The 20885-nt window shown below is 37.7% G+C and overlaps 1 protein-coding gene across 2 annotated transcripts in view; it reads right to left on the bottom strand.

Moving 5' to 3' along the window:
• Positions 1-20885, bottom strand: part of JAK2 (Janus kinase 2) — a 95440-nt gene that overhangs the window by 63891 nt on the left and 10664 nt on the right. The gene's annotated exons all lie outside the window — the stretch shown is intronic.

Here is a 20885-nt window from a genome sequence, read left to right as displayed (position 1 = left end):
GAAAAGCAAATAATAGCAGATATAATGAATGTAGAATAAATACCTATTTGAAATGCAGCATTTTCTCTCTCTTTCAGAAACAAGAACATAACAGTGCTGGAATAAAGAGTCAAGAAAGCAGTAGATTCTTTATTTCTTGATTTTTTTAGATGCACGGATGCAAAATACATTTCAGGTAAGCCTGTGTTACTGAATTTGGTGGTGGATGAAAAGAAGAAATCTAACTGGTCTGTGATAAATAGAAGACCAAGCAAGAAGATACAGTGTTCCTTTTTGGATTTCAAAATGTGCTGCTATAGACTGTATTATTATGAGTTCCTTCATGAGGAAGCATTAAAAAGATTAAACATTTATAGCATGATGCATTTTTGAACCATAAGTTGTTTATAGGAAAGTTGCATTACGAATTTCCAACTGAACAAGTATTCAACTACTCTTAAAAGTTTATCTGATGACAGAAAACTAGGAAAAATTTAAAACATTCAAGTCTCTCAGTACATAAGTCAATTCCAACACAAGCTTTGCTGCTGAGCCCCTAAGTCTAGCGCTTTCATCTACATGTCAATCTTGGATGAGTTCCCACTGTTCTACAGGAAGTTCTGCAGAAGCATCTACTCAGTAATGCATACCAAGACACATCAGTTCATCCTGCTAGACGCCACTCCTGGTCAGAAGTATTTCTGTTTCTATGCTGCCCAAAGGTGGTATTTTCCTACCCACTTTTCAATGGAAAACTCAAACCTACCCAAGACGATCTGTTAAAAATTTAGGATACTCTGTTCTCTAAACAACAGAACAAGACGGGCTTTGTCCTCAATCAATCTCAAACTCACAAACCACTTAAGTTTTCTACAGAACTGTTCAGTGTATTATACACCCTTATTTGCAGCTTCACCTCAGCCAAACTAAGAATCTCAGGCCTCTCTGCCAGAGTTTGGACCAAGCTGCAACAAAGGAGTAGACTTTTGGGGACCTTAAGAACCACTCCCCAAGGCAAACCACAAAAAGACCAAGTATTCCACACTAATTAGTATGTTGCTAATGAAGAGGTGATAAAAAACAAGCTAAAACAATGATGCAATGAAAAACGCAGCCAGCTCCCCCAAAAAAGGCCTGTTAAAGACTCTTTGATACTTTGTATTTCATTTAATTAGGTAAGCTGGAACTAAGTCTAGAATACAAGGGAAATGGAGCACATTACAGGCAAATTTTTTTTACTTGCAGTTTACACAAAACGTCTCCAGCTGAACTAGTCACTCTATGAGGTTTTGCACATACATTTTCAGGTATAAGACTGATTGCTTGAGACCCACCAAAGTAAGTTTAAAACCAGCCCTGGTCTCTTCTGCTATGCGTGCTTTGAGCTCCTGAAAATATACCCTAACGAATTACTATAACTTCTATTAGTTACTGGATTTGTTAAATGTATATTCCAATTAGCAAACTAAATCCAATTAAAAATCCTAAGCAGGAATTAAAAATGTCTGAATGCACCACTTTCTGACCTGGCATTCAGTATCTATAAATGGATATCCTCTACCACCTGCTGCCCTTAAAGCATTCATCACATTTTATTGCTCACCTACCAGTAAATGATTTTTTAAATAGATTTTATTTTTTTAATTGGTCCATAATAAAGACTTTGACCACCAGTACCTCAACAGTCCGCCCACACCTAGATCCAAACTGAACATCACAGTATTTGTCTGCCAACTCATCAAATAATAACTGAATTGAGTTTCATTTTGCTAGAGCAAATAAGGTCACAGTACAATTACATCCCTCTGAGAGGCGCACAGACAAAAAGAAAATGAAAAAAAAAACCCAAAACAAACCCCACCCAAATATCAGGAAAAGCCAGACTCTGGCCTTAATTGTTTTAGGCCGCTGATAACATTCTTTGCTATCAAACATATTTAAAAACTAAACCCCAAAATACAGCTTTGCTGTAGAAGGCAAAGCATACTTCTGTCAGCAAAGAACTTGGCCTCAGTGTCATATTACTTCCACTATTACAGACAACTCTTTAACTATGCACAGTAATCTCCATTCCATTTATGTTGCACTTCAGTGCCAGGGTGCTTTACATAAAACATTGTCACCTTTCTTACTTTCCAGATGTAAAACAAGTACAAGGATCTAAAGTGCTTGCCCAAGTTCACACTGTGAGCCACTGGGAGATCTAATATAAACACAATTCTTTGTTTCACAAAATAATTAACAAAACTAATTTAACTGTAAAGAATGACGTAGTAATTCCTTCAACAAACGCAAGTACTTGAAAAACTAAGTAGCACTATAAAGGAAGTGCTGTTGAAATCTCCAAACTGCTCAAACACTGCAAAATAAAATCCATTTTAAAGTTCAACACTTACCATAACTCTCGATGCACAGTAATGTTTCAGTTTCATTTCTCAGTTCTAGTATACAGAGGAAACCCCCGGCAGGGGAAAAGAAACAAACTCTCCTGAACACAATAAGTTCAACACACAGGGCATGTATAAGGAAAAAAAAAAACATACCAAGGGGGAAACCAAAACAACAAAAGGGGAGGGGAAGGAAAAGGAATTAAGAATGAAAGCCATAACTGCAATATATTTAACATCTTAAAGTAACACAACACAATGATTCTGAAAACTGTTTAAGATTTCCATTCTCAATTACTCTTTAGAGTTCGGTAAAAACAGAATTATGTAATAGATACGACACTACCACGAACATCTCTACCAAAGCCAGTGGGTGTATTGTGCACCTCATAGGTGATAAAAATATCCCTCATGCCTTCAACAGAAACAGGATTCTTTGTGGCTCTATCATACTGATCCAGTCTAAATGCCATTACAAAGCAGACTTAATGCCTCTGCACTATTCCAAGCAGTAAATAAAACAAGTTCATAGACATGGGCTCTTATTATTCTTCCATCCTCATTCAAGACTGATGGGTTCTAAGAGAAGTAAAGTTTATCTCATGTAGCAGATGCTTCCCCTCCCACTTCCCTATATAACTGTTCATAGACAGTATCACCATTTAACTCTTGACCTCATCTACCTACTGGCATAAGCAGCATACATCACCATGACCACATGTGAGGATAGTATAAGCTGGGACAGATCCTGCGAGTCACTTCAGACAGACACAGTCAGAATTGCAAGAAGTGGAAACTGCAAGAAAGCAGTTTCTTCTTGAGAAAAGTTAAGACAGTTTGAGATGACTCTCATAAACAATACAGGATGTTAGAGACCCCCTAAAACTAAAATAACGTTAAATGGCAGACCATAGCAGTTTCACCTTGCACTTCCTTTTACCAGTTGTGCTCTCGTTGACAGCAAGACTGGGTAATAGGAGGATTCACCATCTGGTGAAGGATTCCATCTTACCTGATGTGGAAACATCCTAAAGCCAAATTATTCCTCTCTCAGTCTATGTCCTGTCAAGCAATGTATGATCTGACTAAGCAACGTATGCACAGCAACTGAGTCACACCTGAAGACTTCAGCTGTTTTTACATGTCACACACAGTCTCTGCCAGAAATAAGAAAAAGAGTGGGCAACAGGAGAAAAAGTGCAAATCATTGAGGGGGGAAGAGAAAAGAAGTCAGGATGACAGACATCAGAAACTTACAACACAATGTGAGATCTCTGCAGGAAGATAGCCTTGTAGAAAATTTGAGAATCCCTTACTGTACAGCCTGGATGTTGCTTGAACAGTCCTCAAATATAGAATGCATTATTAGGTCAAAAACACAGATTAGTATGCCAAGCCTGAGCCCAAATGTCTCAAAAGGGGGGGGTTGGAACTTGACAATCTTAAGGTCCTTTCCAACCCTAACTATTCTATGATTCTATGAAAAGACAGCTGTTTTCCTTCTTTCCCTATTCCCATTCCTACTGCCCATCATGCTTCTCTAACAGAGAAATTCTCTTTACTCTCACCTCCCAGCCACAACTGGGAACAGAATCAGGTTCAAATTTTAACTGAAATAACCTCAGTCACTTAGCATTTACTCCACCTTATTTAAAAATAATGACTCATTAAGATTGTTTAAAACTAATTATAACTCTGTGGACTGTTAGGCAGGCATAATCTTAATACAGCCAAGATGAAAGAGACGATTGTGCATAGGCAAATAAAAAAAAACCTAGCATGTTGTACCTGCTTGATATCAGTAGGTATAGGAAAATATATATTAACTACTAAACATGACCACAAATTTGGACTCCATTTAATTCCTAGAAAAATCCATAAAGAGGAAAGAGATGAAGGCATCCTGCCAAAGCATTCTGTTTTGTTTTAAACTATGGAAATGTACTTGAATACAAATGAAAATTTGGGAAGAAGTTTGAACTACTCCTGAGAAGAAAATTCCTTTTCACGGCATTATTTGCTGGAAGGCAGTGACAGACACCAGAAACATGAGATACTCCATGATGGGAAAGGAATGATGTAAAAGCAAGAGCCTCACTTCAAATGGAAGATCCAGACAACATACTGAGTCATATGTGGGCTAGAAATCAAGAAAACTGGGGTAAGAAAAAGGTAGTTACCTGCTCTAGTTTATCTCTTGCATGTCTAGATTCTTGTCCTGTAAGAAAAAGTACACAAGACTATTTCTTTCATTTCCCCTCCCATCTCTGGCAGATGTGGTCTCTCCAAATCAGGTCCCAAACTTACCCAAGTAAACCAATTTTATGTGACTCCCCATCAAAGACTCTCACAGTTCCCACAGGTTCTGTGAGTCTGCCCAGCATCCCCAGCCTACAAAATCAGATACTGTATAGCATATGGCAGGGACCACATCCCACACTACAGGATAACAAATTCGTTAATTTTTCCATTCCTATGGTGTCCAAATCATAGTTACATGTAAGCAGAAATAAGCACAAATAGCTGCTGCTAAAAGTATACTATAGGTGGCTGGTTGGGTTCCATTCTCCCCTCCTTTCTGCAAGGAAGGAGATACTACTTTTCCATCTTTCTCATGATTCTTTGGTTCTTCACCACTTTCCAAGCAACATTAACATACTCCCTTAGAATGGCGGAAAAAGTTGATGGAGGAAGATTTGATCATACTGCCAAGACTCGAGGTGGTGATTAGGATCTGTAAGCCAAGGATTTCAGTAATTTCTTCCTCTTTAAACACGAGGAGTAAAGGGCAGAAATCTCAAAGGCACCTAATGACTTTGAGCACTACAAGGGCAGCTAATGCATTTGAGCACTGAAATTAAAGTGCCATCCTCCTGATCCTGACATCTGCAGACCGTTTTTCTGATGAAGGTAAACGATACCTGTAAAATCCTATGTTAAACAGAAAAAGAGGAAGTGGGAGAACAGGTCTTTCTGGTGAAAAGACTATACCTACCATCAGGGCTGATTCTGGGGAGAAACAGAAAAGGAGACTTAAGGAGTCTTTCAGTAGAACACTTGAGCAAAACCAACCTGGCCAGACACAGATGTCCAAATCATCTTTTGAACTTTCTAATTTTTTTGTGCATTGTGTAAAAACACCAGTAAAAGTAGCAGTTATTCCTCAACAAACTTGAGCCAGCTTGGCACAAGAGGACCTGCTACCCACATTCGAAATGACAGAATAGTCTGCTAACTACTGACAAACACTGCCTGTTACAGAGTCATCTAGTCCTACTGAAAGAAACCAGAAGAGTCAATACTTATGCTTCTCCAAAAAAACAAAGCTCTAATCCTTGTCATCAACCAGGTCCCCTCTGATCTGCTACCCTCAAGGAGCAGAGAGATAGGGAAGCAGCTGTGTTATTTTCTTATCATCTGTAACATACAAAGAGCCAAACTACAAATGATTATAAGCATCTGGCTGTCTCCCACGTGCATACAAAATAGAAATGTAGAAATGTTTCTGCACAGTCCATCAACTCATATGTGGATTTCAAAACTCTTCAATTTTTTCTTGGTCAGTCTATGCAAGCCTCCACTCGAATCAGTTTTTCTTCTTTGTGGACGCAAAAGAATACTAAAACTTTCAAAACACCCTGTCTAAATACAAACAGCCTTCAGCAATGTATGCAAATGTATGCCAACTATGCCACTGATTCTGCACAGATCTTTGAAAAGGTGTATAAAATACACCAGTGTCAGTCAGCTTCTTCTCTAGCCAAACAGACATGCAATCAGTACTATGGTCTTGATGGACAATCAGCTCCCAGACCGCTTTTGAAGCAGCCTGTGGTTTCCTGGTTTCTTGCCACAGCTCTTCCCCACAACTCACCTTGGTTTTGTAACATGAGTCTGAAGGCTTTGCAACCATACAAATTGGTTGGAGATTCAAGCACAGCCTGAGGGGAAAGAAACCTGGATATTCAGGAGTGCTAAAAGCAAGTGCAAACAATTAGCTGATCCTTACCTGCTGATACTAAGTTAACATTGTTCTTTCTACTGCCCAAATCCTCAGCCACCCTATTCATTTAGGTTTGAAAAGGCTGGTATGATACCAAACACACAAAAACCCTCCTGCAATGGATGGTGTATGTTTTGTCTATTCACTGAAGCAGCTATCAAAGCTAAAATGCACTTGTACATCTCCTTCCCTCAGCTGCTTAACATACCATTATCATAAGTGATGGATTTCTGGAAAATTAGACAGGTACCTGCCTTTCAAGTAGGGTTTTGGGGTTTTTTTCAGCCTTTGAAAATAATTCAAATTAAATTATGATTTTTTTTACTTCAAGCACTTGCCTTAATTGCAAGACTAGTGTAGGGTTTTTAATTAATAATATGCAGTTTTTAATGACAACTATCAGTTTTACTATCAGTAGGTATCACAGCAGGAAACAGCCAATCACAAATGATTTTGCAGTTATTGGGCTTCCCTAGACTACCAAGGTGATGAGCTTAAAAAATTTAATTTCCCTTTCATCACCAGTGTGTGATATGAATTTCAGTGATGAGAATCTGGACTACTGCCCAGATTCACCTGTCTACTGTACAGGAAAATAAACTGATAGAATGATACCTAGTAGGTTCCTAATTATTACTGCTCTGGATGTTGCTCACAGTAGTCGCTTGAAACCCAGTAGCCACTGTTGACATACCAGACAATACACCACCTTTTGACAAAAGTCTCTAACAGACTGATATTCTCCACTAGCATAGACAGCATGAGAGAAATTAATCAGTGCTTAAAGCCATGTAATTTTCAAGTATGTGAACTTACTATAATAAATGTAACGAACATGGGCCATATTTTTTCGACAAACACGTTATCTAAAAGTCATCTAACTGCATGCATTCTGCACTATAGCCACAACCTAACTGCAGTCCTTAAACTCCTTTTCATTGAACATTCAGAATAGGTATATTTCAAAACCTGATGATTCAAAAGCTGAACTTATAAATATTTGCTTCCTTCCAAATAAGCCACATTTTCTGGTCTTTAATGTTTCTTGATCCTCATAGTCCAAGGTGCTACTTTTACTTCTACAGTGAAAGAGTAACAGGATGTATGTCTGGAATATCTATATTCTGTGATAGCTAATGAACAATGAAAGAAAGGCTCAATTTTTCACACTCGCCAGTTATGACACAGTTTTTCATTAGCTTATCACATCCATTTCTTTCAGCTATGATGAAGCATTCATTCCTCCTTTTCCTCAAACTGCTATGTAACAACTATTCTGACACCTGGAAATACAACCTCTGTTTTGAAATATTTCTAGAGAATTTATCTACAGCAACTAAGGCACTGGCTTGTTGATCAGGCTCTTTATAATGCAACTATTGCAGTCATTGTTAATACCACATTCAAGACTTTCTTGTATTTGCAGAACCACAGAATGGTTTGGGTTGGAAGGGACCTTACAGATCATCTAGTTCAAACCCCACTGCGATGGGCAGGGACACTTTCCACTAGACCAGGTTGCCCCATCCAAGCTGTCTCTGGTTTGGGGCAGTTCGGCTCATGCTTCCCATGAAAAGACAAGCCAGAAATGCTTCTTCCATTCCTGTATCTTCAGAAAAATCTCTAACCTGTGATTTAAGACAGAATGGTATTTAATCTTTTGCAGGGACTGCCTTCACGCTTTTCTTCTTTCCTGATTTTAGACTAGTCAAAAAGTCTATAACTAAAATACTATATCAAAAGTGTTTTATCTGAGGGTTCCACTTGTTATTCTTTTCCCATCTATCTTACCTTAACACTATATTACCTCGTATCTTTAATCCTTTTCCCAGCAGCATCATTCCCATACCACTGCCGAAAGCATTTTGAGCACTGAGTAAGACAAGCAACATGTTAAAAGGAAAGAGATTTAACCGCATCCTGGTTTTGGCTGGCATAGAGTTAATTTTCTTCATAGTAACTAGTAAGGGGCTTTGTTTTGGATTTGTGCTGGAAACAGTCATGTTCCAGTTACTGCTGAGCAGTGCTTAACACAGCGTAAGGGTCTCTCTGCCTCTCACACTACCACACTCTCAAGTAGGCTGGGGTGCATGGGAAGTTAAGAGGGGACATTCCAGACCACGCAGTGCCATTCTCAGCATATAGAGCAGGGGGAAGAAGTAGGAAGGGGAGGGCATTCAGAGTGATGATGTTTGTCTTCCCAAGTAACCATTACGTGTGATGAAGTACTGCTTTCCTGAAGATGGCTGAACATGTCTGACAATGAGCAATACTGAATTAATTCCTTGCTTTGCTTCACTTGTGTGTGTAGAGCTTTTCCTTTACTTATTAAACTGTTCTTATCGCAACTAAGAGTTTTTTCACTTTTACTTTTCTGATTGTCTCCTGATTCTCTTCTCCATCCCACTGTGGGGAGAGTGAGTGGCTGTGTGGTACTTAGTTGCCACTGGAGGTTAAATGATGAGAAACTGCTTGGCACAAGGAAGGCACTGGCAGCTGGTAAGTTAAAAAAGTTAAATAAAAAAATAGTTGGCATAGCGCACAGGGGAAGAAAGCCACCACTGTGTTTCATTTTCTGAGTGAAAAGTGATGGGTTGGCATTATTACACATCCTCCGGTTATAACATACAAAAATCTTTTAAATGAAGAAAAACACCTGCAATGCATTTTTGAAACAAAATCAAGAAAGTTAATGCATTTTCTCATTGTCAGATGATGGTTTACATTAATTTGTACTGCTAATCACACCACAAGTACAGTGACTATCTCGATGTTTCCAATTTCAATGTTTATGCAAAACTGTTATTAACTGTTAATATGAATAAACCGAATTAATATTCTGTTGGACTCATTACTGTAGACAGAAGAGATTCTTATGCTTCTGTAGAATGCCCTTCTCTTAGCACCTATGATAATATACATCCCTCCTCCTCCACTCATTTCAATTCCTTATCCTAATACTCTCAATCCTTAGACAAAGAGGAGTCTCTAGCTTTCCTCACACCCCAGAAAACTTTAACCTTTGATCCTTGGCTAGCTTTTGTCGTATTCCTGGTTTTGCCTGTCTCCCACTGAACCAAAGTAAGTATTAATTCTCACAGTCTGCCAAAGGTCCTCCATCAAACAACATTTTGCTCTCTGATAATGCATCTCTTCTCTGCAGTCTTCAGCCCCACAAAATTCTACCTGCCACCCATTCCACAATTTATCTCCATCAGCACTGGCCACTTCTCATTTGATTTCCTTCTGTTCTTTTCTCAGTCTACTCACATAATTAACGCACCTCTCTGGCTACCCCTTTATTTCTCCCCCACTCCATTCTTCCCATCCTCATACCTGCTCTCACTCTTATCTTTCTCTCACCTCACTTCAGTACCTTCAAGTTTCTGTCTTCACTCAAGCTGAGGACCACTTTGCAACTGATCAGCCTGAACTTCTAGCACATATGATTCTTCTCTAACATTGTGATTTTACCAGAAGGACCTTCCCTCCAGTATAACTGAACCCCATGCTGCCTAGCTTGCACTTCAGACTCCATTCTCCTGCCTCTGCTTCTTCCTGTCCTGATTTCTTCTCAGGGCAAACAAACTGCTAAGTGGTCTTACCTTTGTATGCTTCTCGCTGTTTTTTTATCTTACACTACATTTCCTCTATTTAATGACATCACAAATTGCCATATCTGTCTGACCCATTTTTTTATCTCTGTATTTCCAGTAATTCCATCCCATTTTCTGACCTTGCTCATTCTTTCCTCATTCTACTCTTTCATCTTCACAGTGCCTGTTTCTCATTCATTTCCCACCCCACCAGACTGATGTAGAAATCCAGCCTCCCTGTCCCACTGTTGTTCAAAACAAACCCTTCCATACTACTTCTCTTGCCAAGAGGTGCTCCCCATAAAACATCCACTGTAGCAATGATGCATTTTTCCCTCTTAAGATTCTCACAGCTACCTCAAAAAAAAAAAACCACAAACAAACAAACACATGACAAACCCCTAAAAAGATGCTAAAGCACTGCCTTCCAATTTGACAGTTATTGGCCCCTTGCTCTTCTTCCTCATCACCTGTATACCTTCTTGTGTGTAGCATCTATGCCAATTTTCCTATTCTGCGTTTGTGTAGCACCTATGCAGCAGTCCTCAGCCAAGTTTAGAGCTTCTGAGAAGTTGAACATTAACTGTACTTAGAAAAATACACTATAAGGGAAATACTGCACAGTTGAAGCTGCCCAATAGGCTCAGGGAAGTCTTGTAGGCCAGATACAACTGCTTAAGGGCAGTATCTTGAGTTACTTTTTTTTCCTAGGTAAGTATATCTATTAAGTCTTAGGTGAGTGTGTCATAACAGATCTCTGGATGAATCACAAATAAACCAATCCTTTCTCAATTATTTGTGTTTACAAAAATTCTGCTAAGCGATAAAACACCAATATGAACTGAACATCTCTAAACATTTGACTAATACTTACTTTTGTTCCAAACATGTATGAACTGCCATATGTAATTTAGTTCCAAAACACTTTGACAATACTTCAGTTTCCTACCAGCCATGCTCTTTTTTTCCTTTTTTCATGAAAAGGAAAAAAGTTTCAACTTCTCTGTTGAAACAAAAAAGATTTCAACTGCATGGAACATTTAGTTCCAGTTTCTGAGGCAGATTATTACTGGCCTTTTGAAACCAGTAATACAAATCTGAGCACTACTAAGTTTCCAAAATGTATCCGTTTTCCTGCTTACAAAGAGTGAAAAGGGGAAAAATAAGAGCTAACACACTCCTACTGGGACACTTGTAATTTGCAAAGCAGATTCAAATTTTTAAATTAATTTTCCTATGGACTGAAAATGGATATAGAAAAATTACAGCATTTGGCAAACTGAACTTATAATTCAAATAAAAGTAAACTAAAATATACAAAACATGAACAGTGAGGTACATGGAATGGGACTGAATTGATTTTGATCATCTGCCTTTATAATAATGATGAAACTTAAAAGGTGACAGATTCTTAGGAATCAAGGGGTATTACGCTAAAGGAGAAAAATACAGTATTCGTAGGGATTTTTGTACTTTCGAGACTCCAGGCCTCTGCTACCACCACCAGATTAATTCAGTGTTCCTTTCTCACCCAAAACTAGCATTAGAATCAGGATAAAGATGACTTTGTATTGAAATCATCACTGGGATAGGTTGGTGAGAACAACAACAACTAAAACATCTCAGTAACATGTTCTGTAGGAATATGCAGACAAGCAATGTTATCGGCTAGATTAATACGCAGCTGTCTTGCCAAATGTATGGCACAGATTTGGGCTGCTTAATGATCTGGCCATCTTCTGTCATGTTTTCAGAGGTTTACAAGGACACACCTAGGTGAATTAAAATATAAAATTCACTCAAAATACTGATTTTGATTAGACATTTCTGAGAGCTCTCAAAATCCCTCTGGCCTTCAGACATGAAAATCATCACACTGGAATATCTTAACAGTTCTAGCACAGTTGGATACTCCCCTCCTCCCCCCCCCCCCCCAATGATTAACTTTAAGATCCCACATAATTCCTAATTTCCACAGAATGTCCCCTTTCTTGCCCAATCTTTCCACTCTCCATCTTTTCTTGTCAGTTTCACATTTTTTTTAACTCCCATCCTAATGACTAGGCAATCTGCTTTTTCAGGGATCCAAACAAGAAAGAGAATTATAGTAATTTATCTAGCTTACAGAACACAGAATCATTACCAGCCACTCAACAAGTCAAGTAATTCCAAGTAATGAAATCACTCATGAAAGCACATCTGACAGGCATTTTTAGACATGAAAAGGATACCTACCATGATCAGTCCTTGCACCATGTAATACAAGCAGGCCCTTGTAAAACTATAATTCCACACTGAAATGACTAGATAAACAGGGCAAGAAAGGAAAAGAAAGCAAACAGGCCACTACCCTCTCAAGAGAAGACACAAATCATGGCAACAAGATTAGGCAGGACTGCAAATCCACTTGGCAAGGACGATGACTCACACTGGAACACAATACAGGGTGAGGCAGAATTATACAATTTAAGTATTCAGAGACTGAGACTTGAAAAGGAAGGCAACTGATCTCCAGTGACACCTCCTTATCCTCAAATAGGAACAGATAAGCATACACTAAAGGAAAAATCCTGGTTGTACTTCTGTCAAGGCACATCTGACTATGAGATTGACTGGTTGACCAGCAGCGAGAGCTGCATGAACTTGAAAGAGCACATCTCAAATAGGGTACTAGTCAACACAGACTATCTGGAACAGCAGTAGGGGCAGCACTTAAACATGTAAGACAAGGATATTACGCATGCATATGTGCTAAGCGTGAATTTACAGACCACAAGAAAATTGAACTCGCACGAAAACATTGATCTAATTCTCAGACAAATGCCATGCATCTTGCTACCATACATGAAAAATGCAGATGGATCTGCAGAGTTGGAGTTCTGAAAAAGTTCTTACATAAAAGCGTTTTTTAAAACCATCAGCTGCTGGCAAAGCCATGCATGCCGGAGAGATGAGTGTTGTCATTATTGCAACTTCAAATGATAGCTTTTGAATGCATGGGGGATCAACATGTAATTTATGAAGTCCAAAGGAACCTCACCTTATATTCTTTACCTTTCAGGATGCGATCCTGATTTACTCTGTCACATGCTAGCTTTTCAGTACATAAACAGATCCATTTCATCATTTAAATCCCATGAGAAAGCAGAGAAGCTTTTAAATAAATAGAAGCAAGTATACTTAAATATAAGGACTTTATCAGTAAGAGAAATGTGTATATTGGCTTCAGATATCCATGATTTACATCTCAAATTACAGAACTATCTAAAACCGCAGCAGTCAAGAACTGGTATTAACCGCAACTAACATAAACAATATTACGTATGACAGAAAGACCCGTATTAGCCAGCTTTTCTCCCAGTTTGAAGGGTTTAAGTTACACACTTCTTTGAAAGATACCTATTGCATAAACATGCCATAGAAACAAAAACCAGTGAACCAAGTGCATTTACTTAAAAACATACCTGCAAGAGACTGATATGTTTTTAGTTGAAGAAACAGCTCAACTATTTTTGAATGCCTACAAAACCAGACATACTCCTATTTTCTCATGACAAAACTTAAGATTACTCTAATTATTTGACAATTAACAAAGTCGAGTCCCAAATGTACTTTAAAAAAAAAAAAAGGTAATCTAATTTCTCCTGGGAGAAGAGTGGTTTCACACTAGCTTAAACCTGTGAAAATCTGGAATGCTGAAGCCCCACTCTCACTTTCAACCTTGCTCCCTTATGTCAGCACTTGTGACAACATTCAGTAAACCAATTTCAGTTGGGACTATTTTAAACTTTTCAGTAGGATTAGGTCTCTGTATTTTCTCACTCCACAGACACTGGATGGATTGCTAGCACAGGTAAAGGGAAGAGTATGAGAAGGTAGCCCAGTCTAACACTAACAGACACTCAGAAGGAACTGTATCCTCAGTGAATGCACCACCAAAACAAAACAAAACAAAACTGAAATTTCTCCAAATAGACAGCAAAACCAGGGTTAATAATATAAAAAAAAAAAAAAAAGAAGTGCAGAGTTAATAAAAAGCTGGCTCATGGCTGGAAACTTACATTCTCTTAGAAAGAGACTCAAAGAAAACCTCAAAATGAAAGATTTCATACAGGAAAAAGAGCATGAGCATACTTTTTTCACAGCAAGGCACTTTAATTAACCAAAAATAGCCCTACAGGTTCAGCAGGTTTCTGCAACGATTTGAACTTAGTATCCCATTACTTTCCACTTCAAGAAACAAATGAGAAATGTAATTTAGAGAGGTTGTTATACATACTAATTATGAGTCTCAAAATAATGATCAACATAGAATCAAAATTGAGCAGGTTTATTTACTCTGGGGTTATGATTATTCATACACAGGTGCCATTCATGCAAGCATCATCTCTGGTGTGAGAAAATACACTGTTTTCATATAGCGACAAAAACAAAAGTCCTAACTATTACATGTGAAAGTGACAAAGGCTGATATAAATTCTTATTAGTAATGAGAAATAATAGGCTAATATAATTGAAAGGGATGTCATTTGGACCAATACCCCTGCTCAAAGCAGGGTTAAATTATGGCAGGCTCAAAGCCTGTCTAGTGAAGTTTTCACCATCTTCAAAGATGGATATTTCACAACCTCTCCGAACAGCCTGTTCCAGTATTTGACTGCCCTCCTGCTGAAAAATTTTCCTGCATTAACTAACAAAAATTTCCCATGCTCTCACTTGTGTCTGTTGTCGCTCATCCAAACACCATGTACCTTCAGAAAAAAGTCCAGCTCCGTGTTCTTTATAGCGTCTAATCAGGTAGCTGAAGACAACAAACAGATGTTTCCTCACGCTTCTCCAAATCAAAACGGTTCTCTCCAGAGCCTTGTATGCTACCCCACTCCTATTCACTTTGGGCATCCTTCACTGGACACATTCCAGTATGCCAATGTTGATCTAGTACTAAGAAGCTCTGGAATAGCAACAATCAGACAAAATGACTGCCCTTTCAAATAAAATATCCTTTCCAAAGACATATTTTAATGACACAAATGAAGAGTTAGATACCTAAGAAAAACGCACACCACACCTAGGGAACAACTGAGTATGTTCTGAAAAGTAGTAGTTATTGTAATGGCTTAGTGAGAATTCATTCAATACAAATGTTCACTATAATTCAGTAGTAAGCATATCTTATAAGCACAACTCATATATATATATGTGTGTCTTCTTTACACATACATACATACGTATAACATTATGCATGTTCAGTTTTTTCCTATTTACTTTATAAATAAAAATGTATATATACACATCAAGGAATTTAGTCATCAAGGGTGGAAACAATTTTACCTCTACATAGCACTTGGCTAAAATCCAAAACAGGAATATAGTCCTGTATTCCTTGCAGGAGTGTCATTTATTTAAGATTATTCTAGCTTGAAGACTTAAGCAATCAATCACAAATATTTAAATGCTTAACAACAGACAAAAAAAAAACAAGACTAAATCAGAAATTAAAACTGTCACTTATAAGCATCTGTCATCATCACTGAAGTTTCCTATATTTGACACAATCACTGAGTCAACTTGCTGGAGCAGCTTCTGATTCCCAAAAGCCTACAAAGCAATTGCAAGACCTATATGAGAAAGAAGGAACACCAACCCAAAATTCTACTCTTACACAGGAACTTTGCTATGCAACAAAAACGAACACAAAGCATGTGGTCCCGTTTTAAAAGTTCTTTGGGCTAACAAGATTTAATAATTTATTTTTTTTCTCCAAGCAGTGCAGAGCAAACTTTACACTGAGACAACCTCTTCCATCAAACTTTGTAGTCTAACATGAAAGCTTGTAAAACTTATACGAATAACTAAAAGGCTTTAATAGTAAAAACAGGACCTACTACTCAGAAATGTTTCCAAAGTGAGTGCTAAATGCACTGGTGGTTGCCTCCAAAAGGCTGTATCTTCTCTTTTGTCTAAAGAACAATCTTTTGGTTACCTCAGCAGTAACCCAGAAAATCAAGTTTAATTAAAAAAAAACAAATTCTTGCTACATAAAACCTGCTTAATCTATTCAGCTACTAGCCACATCACAGATTACGCAGATATTTATCATGGCCACATAGCTTGAAATAAAAATGAAGCAGCATTCAAATTAATTCTGTTGATTTCATAAGGCTTTGACTGAAAGCCCAAGCAGTGAAAAAAACATTTGAATCCTCACAGCTCAGTCGGATTACGGAGTCTAACATGTTTGTTTACTTGCTTTCTGCCTATTAATCTAACGCATTTTTAAATCTGAGTCTCAAATGATCTGGGTACTTTGAAATAGGCAATATCAGAAGCTAGGTTTCTAGTGATAATACTAAATCATTTGAATAGAGGTGTTTGGTTATTTGAAAATAAATAGGAATAACAAAAATATGACCTGGCTGCAGATTCTCTTTAAAGACAGTTGAAATCTGTCTGCTTGAAGAGTTGCAATCATACACTCAGTTATGATGGTTCTTCTCTTTTTAGCATTTTATGGACCTCATTTGATACTGAATGTAATCAAATAACAGAACCAGTGTTTTGATGAAGGCCATCTATATGTAGCTCAAACAGTTTTTCTTTGAATTCTTTCAACTACTAAAACAATACTGTGTGTATCTAAGTGCAAGGATTTTGTCAGCTTAATGCTTACCCATTATCACTGCTGCAGCAGTACTAGAAATAAAACAATGATGAATACAAACCCACTAGCCTTCTCCATCGATGTTACTGAACTCCATTTAACTCTGTTGTCCTTTGACTCAATCAAGAAAATTCCAGTTCTCAAAATAAATAAACCTTTCCCTATTTTTGTCCCTCTCTTCTCAGTGTTTTCTGCTCAAGGATCTCACTCCTCTTGTTTATCAGGCTTGTTTGTAGGAAGTGTTGATAACAGTGACACCAAGCTTCCACGTACCTTCTTATGCCAGCCTTGCCACACCTCTCTCCCTCTCTTACCTTATTAGCAATTCTACTCTACTCCTTTCTGTATTGCCTTTGCTCAGCTACTGAGGACCCCTTTACTGGCCCTTCATTTCACAAGCTTTTCCAATGTGGTAGTATGACTCAGACAAGTGACTAAGTATTTCTGCCTTTACCACACAAATGCAAATACATTGCCTATACCGGGCCTGCAAAGCCTCAAAATTGTTCTCATGCTGAGCCTCCAGTCCAGCAGTACTGTAATTATGGTGACAGCTAAATCTCCCTTCAACATTTTCCTCTGGCTTTATGTTTTCCCCTTCTCTTTTATACATCATAATCCTGTCCCCACCCTCAAAAAGACAAAAGGAAAAACAGGGGAAAAAAGGAGGAAAAAGAAACCCCACACCCTCTTCTGTTCTTTCCACTTTAATTTATACCCCTGCTTTATTTTGTGAAAGTGCCTCACTTTAAATTCCTTTTCCTTTGTTTATTTTCAGCATTCTCCATTTCCTCTTTCCTTTCCTAGCAACAGTAGGACTCCTCAAAGGAACTCATTTTGCCCCTTTGAGAAATTTGGGGCTTTTTTCCCTTTCTGTAGAAGACAGAAAAAGCCAGCTCTCAGTACTGTTTCATTTCCTTATCACTCAAGAACATACAAGTTGCTTCTGGAGTTGATAATCTGCAATGTCTTCTTGTGTAACGGCTGTCAAGTCAGTAATTAGAAATAATCCATTAATGTATAAATTATTGATCAGGTTATTTATGTGATGACTAACTTCAAAAAGAAAAAATATTCTCTGCAAACAGCCTGCACTTAAAGACTTTGAATGGAGGAAACAAGTGAACTTAGAAATTTATATAAACCCTAGAAAAACATGTATTTAGAAAAAAGTTCTATAAAACTTTTTTTGTGCTAGTGTTAAGGGTAACGCTGCTAAATTTTTCTTGCTTCTGAGCCACAAATGACTTAATTTCTACCCAACCCCAATCGCGTTTACATTACAGCATTACTTTCATTAGTTTCCACACTATTAGTGAGCTAAAAATCACCTACGTTTTTATGAGAAAGAAACACACAGTTGCAGATGTCAAATGATGTTACTGTTATTGAGTCTAGACTTCAGGCATTTATTCCCAATAAACAGCCTAGTCACCACAGTTGTCTTGACAGTAAACATCACGTTCTTTACTCAACCAGGATTTCCAGGTTACAAGGGCAAAACCAAAAAGACAGACAAATTAACAAACTGACACTGCATGCAGTCTGTGTAATCCATAGCTGACCTGTCATTTCTTTCATTACCATTTCACACTAAGTACAGCTGTAACCATATAATGAGATTTGCTAATGCCAGACTTTGTGTGAATGTGTGAACTAGTCCAACAGTAGCATTCTGATGCTTTACTTCTTGCTAAGGACCAAGAAAACTTTTCAAATGTTTTGAAAGTAGCAGAAAAAGTAGCATTAGTAATAATACATTTCTAATGCTCTAACCACATTTTGAAAGCGTGTGAAACGTTCTGATAATGACCAAGAATAACTCCCATGTTCCATAAAACAGAGGCAGAATTTTTAATACAGAACGAGAAATGTATATTTATGCATGCAGTAATGGTCTAAAGATTCCTTTATACAAAAAAAACCCAACCAACCAAAAAAAAAAAAAAAAAAAAAAGAAAACCCACCTCTGTAACGTTTTACTGTAAACATTGCATGTACAAGGATGTATTTACAAGTATGAAATTGTTTCATTAACTTAAGCAGTTCTAATCTCACTTAAAAATTCACTACCCATTGTTAGTACTGTGATCTTATGTTTTAATTATGCCTTCAAAAGGACTTCACCCCACTATACAGCTATAACAAAAGGACATAAAGTATGCAGGAACAAACAGGAAAAAAGAGATCACAAATTAAAATTGCAAAACTAATCCTGCATACCATTGTGACAGAAACAGAGATGTGATAAAATAAAAAGGTTTGTTAAACTGCTACTTTATTTCATCACACAGGCTAAAAAAGGACCGCAATCTGAAATACATGTTTCTGCTCATTCCACTGTTAAGAAACTAAAAAGCTATTTGTGAAAAATAAGCCAGAAATGTGTGCATGCATGTGTGACAGATACAGCATTTGCTGGGGAAATAAATCCTTGTTTTATAAATTGCTTTAATTAAAATTATTAATTCTTTAATGCTCACATATAGCTAGAGTGTCTGGCCACAGTGAATCAAAAGTGAGCAAGACGCTGCACAAAGCATGAATGGCAGCCCCAAAAGCCTACAAGCAATCTTTTTCTGGATCAGTTGTCTGTACCAAGGTTATCCAGTCTTATCACAAGAAACGACTCTGCCATTCTCAACACATCAGCTTCACTGAAATTTGAAAGTACACAGTACTTTCCAACTGCTGTAACTGCTGGAATAATTGAACACTTACAAATTAACAGTTAAGTTTACAAAGACACAGACAAGGACTTGTGCTTTCTGCTCTTCTAGTATAGAACCACTGCACCCAAAATTTCTTGCACCTTTTTACTCATCTCTGTCACCTGGCTTGGGTTTTTTTTTACCCTTGTTCATAACACTGGCTTCCTCTCATCACCTCTGTATTTCAGACTAATATCAGTTCTCATCCAGTCTACTGCCAAGCCACCTGCCACTCTTTTCCTTCCAGACAGATATCAATTCTTCTCATTACCCACACTTCAAAATAAATTCTAATCACGATACCACACCCTCGCCCACTGAGGCTAACAGAACTGATTCCTCTCACAATGTTTTTCACAAGCAATTTACTCTTCCACTAATAAATCAAAACTAATTTCCTCTTCAAAGCCAGCAACAGTTCTCCAATTGAAAATCAATTTCCCAACCTCCCAGACAATTTTACTACAGTTTAGCCCCCCTGCAAGTATATTTGCCATATAGTATTTCTTATCTTAGTATTTCTTTAATGTAATGTGCTTTTTGTTATTTTGTCTTCTTCCCATTTTCCCATTCAGAGGTGCACAAATCTTGACTGGGGAGTTTGCTGTAGCAAATCTGAGGACGACCACAGATTCATAAAGATGAAAGGTTATTTTACCAGTGTAAACTGGAAGACTAAATACTTGGCTGATCTGCACCCTGAAGTTTGGTTCTGAGAACACTTTGACGACTGTCAAGTTCAGAAAGCAATCTTAAAACCTACTTGAATCTGAGAACAAAACCACAGCTAATGGCTCTTTTATTCATGGGACTGGAGAAAGGAGTGTAAGAAAGCACAGTAGGAGAGATGTGAATGAACATGACAGAAATATTCTGAAAAAGAAGAGTAAAGAGAAGGTAAGAAGGTAAAGAACAGAGAGGCATCTGCAGAGATGAAGAAACAAAGATGTTTCCATGCTTGCTCTCTCCTTACTTCAAGCCATTTTATTTCCACAATCCTCATGAGTTCCTGCTTCTTCCTGTAAACTCACCTCCTGCTTCACGACTCCAAGAAAGGACAGCAACAATATTTTTACTCCTGTGGGAAAAGAAAATTAATTTTCTTAAAGAACAGGAAACATAAACATTCAGAAGCAGTAAGGATACATTCTGCTCTGACCCCAGTGTCTTTGAGTCAGTCTATTTTTATTTGTAGGTTCAATATAGTTACCTTGAGTGTGGTGCTCTTTCATATTAGAAAGTCCACTTTTATTTTTTGTACCATCAGCTGTGACAGCTTACCAAATGAGTCTACAAGGCAATTTAACTCTGTTGCTGCATCTTGTATGTTTTTGCCAAAGAGGTTTTTATGTGGTTTTTGTTCCCTTAGTCTCTTTCTTCTCCTTGTGTTCTCAGGGAAGATGGTTTCCCATCTGATTTCCCCGACAGCAAAATGACGTCCATCAGTTTTGTTTGTTTTGCTTCTCTAAAAGCTCAGTGAATAACTGGAAATTATGTCAAGATAAGAAAGATACTGCACTAAGCAATAGATAATTATTCTAAATTAAT

The sequence above is a fragment of the Neopsephotus bourkii genome, unplaced genomic scaffold, assembly GCF_033783945.1.
Source record: "Neopsephotus bourkii isolate Nb327-2 ecotype Australia unplaced genomic scaffold, CSIRO-AGI_Nbou_v1 NB_851, whole genome shotgun sequence".
NCBI classification, from domain to species: Eukaryota; Metazoa; Chordata; class Aves; order Psittaciformes; family Psittacidae; genus Neopsephotus; species Neopsephotus bourkii.
This window is presented reverse-complemented; position numbering and strand designations above follow the sequence as displayed.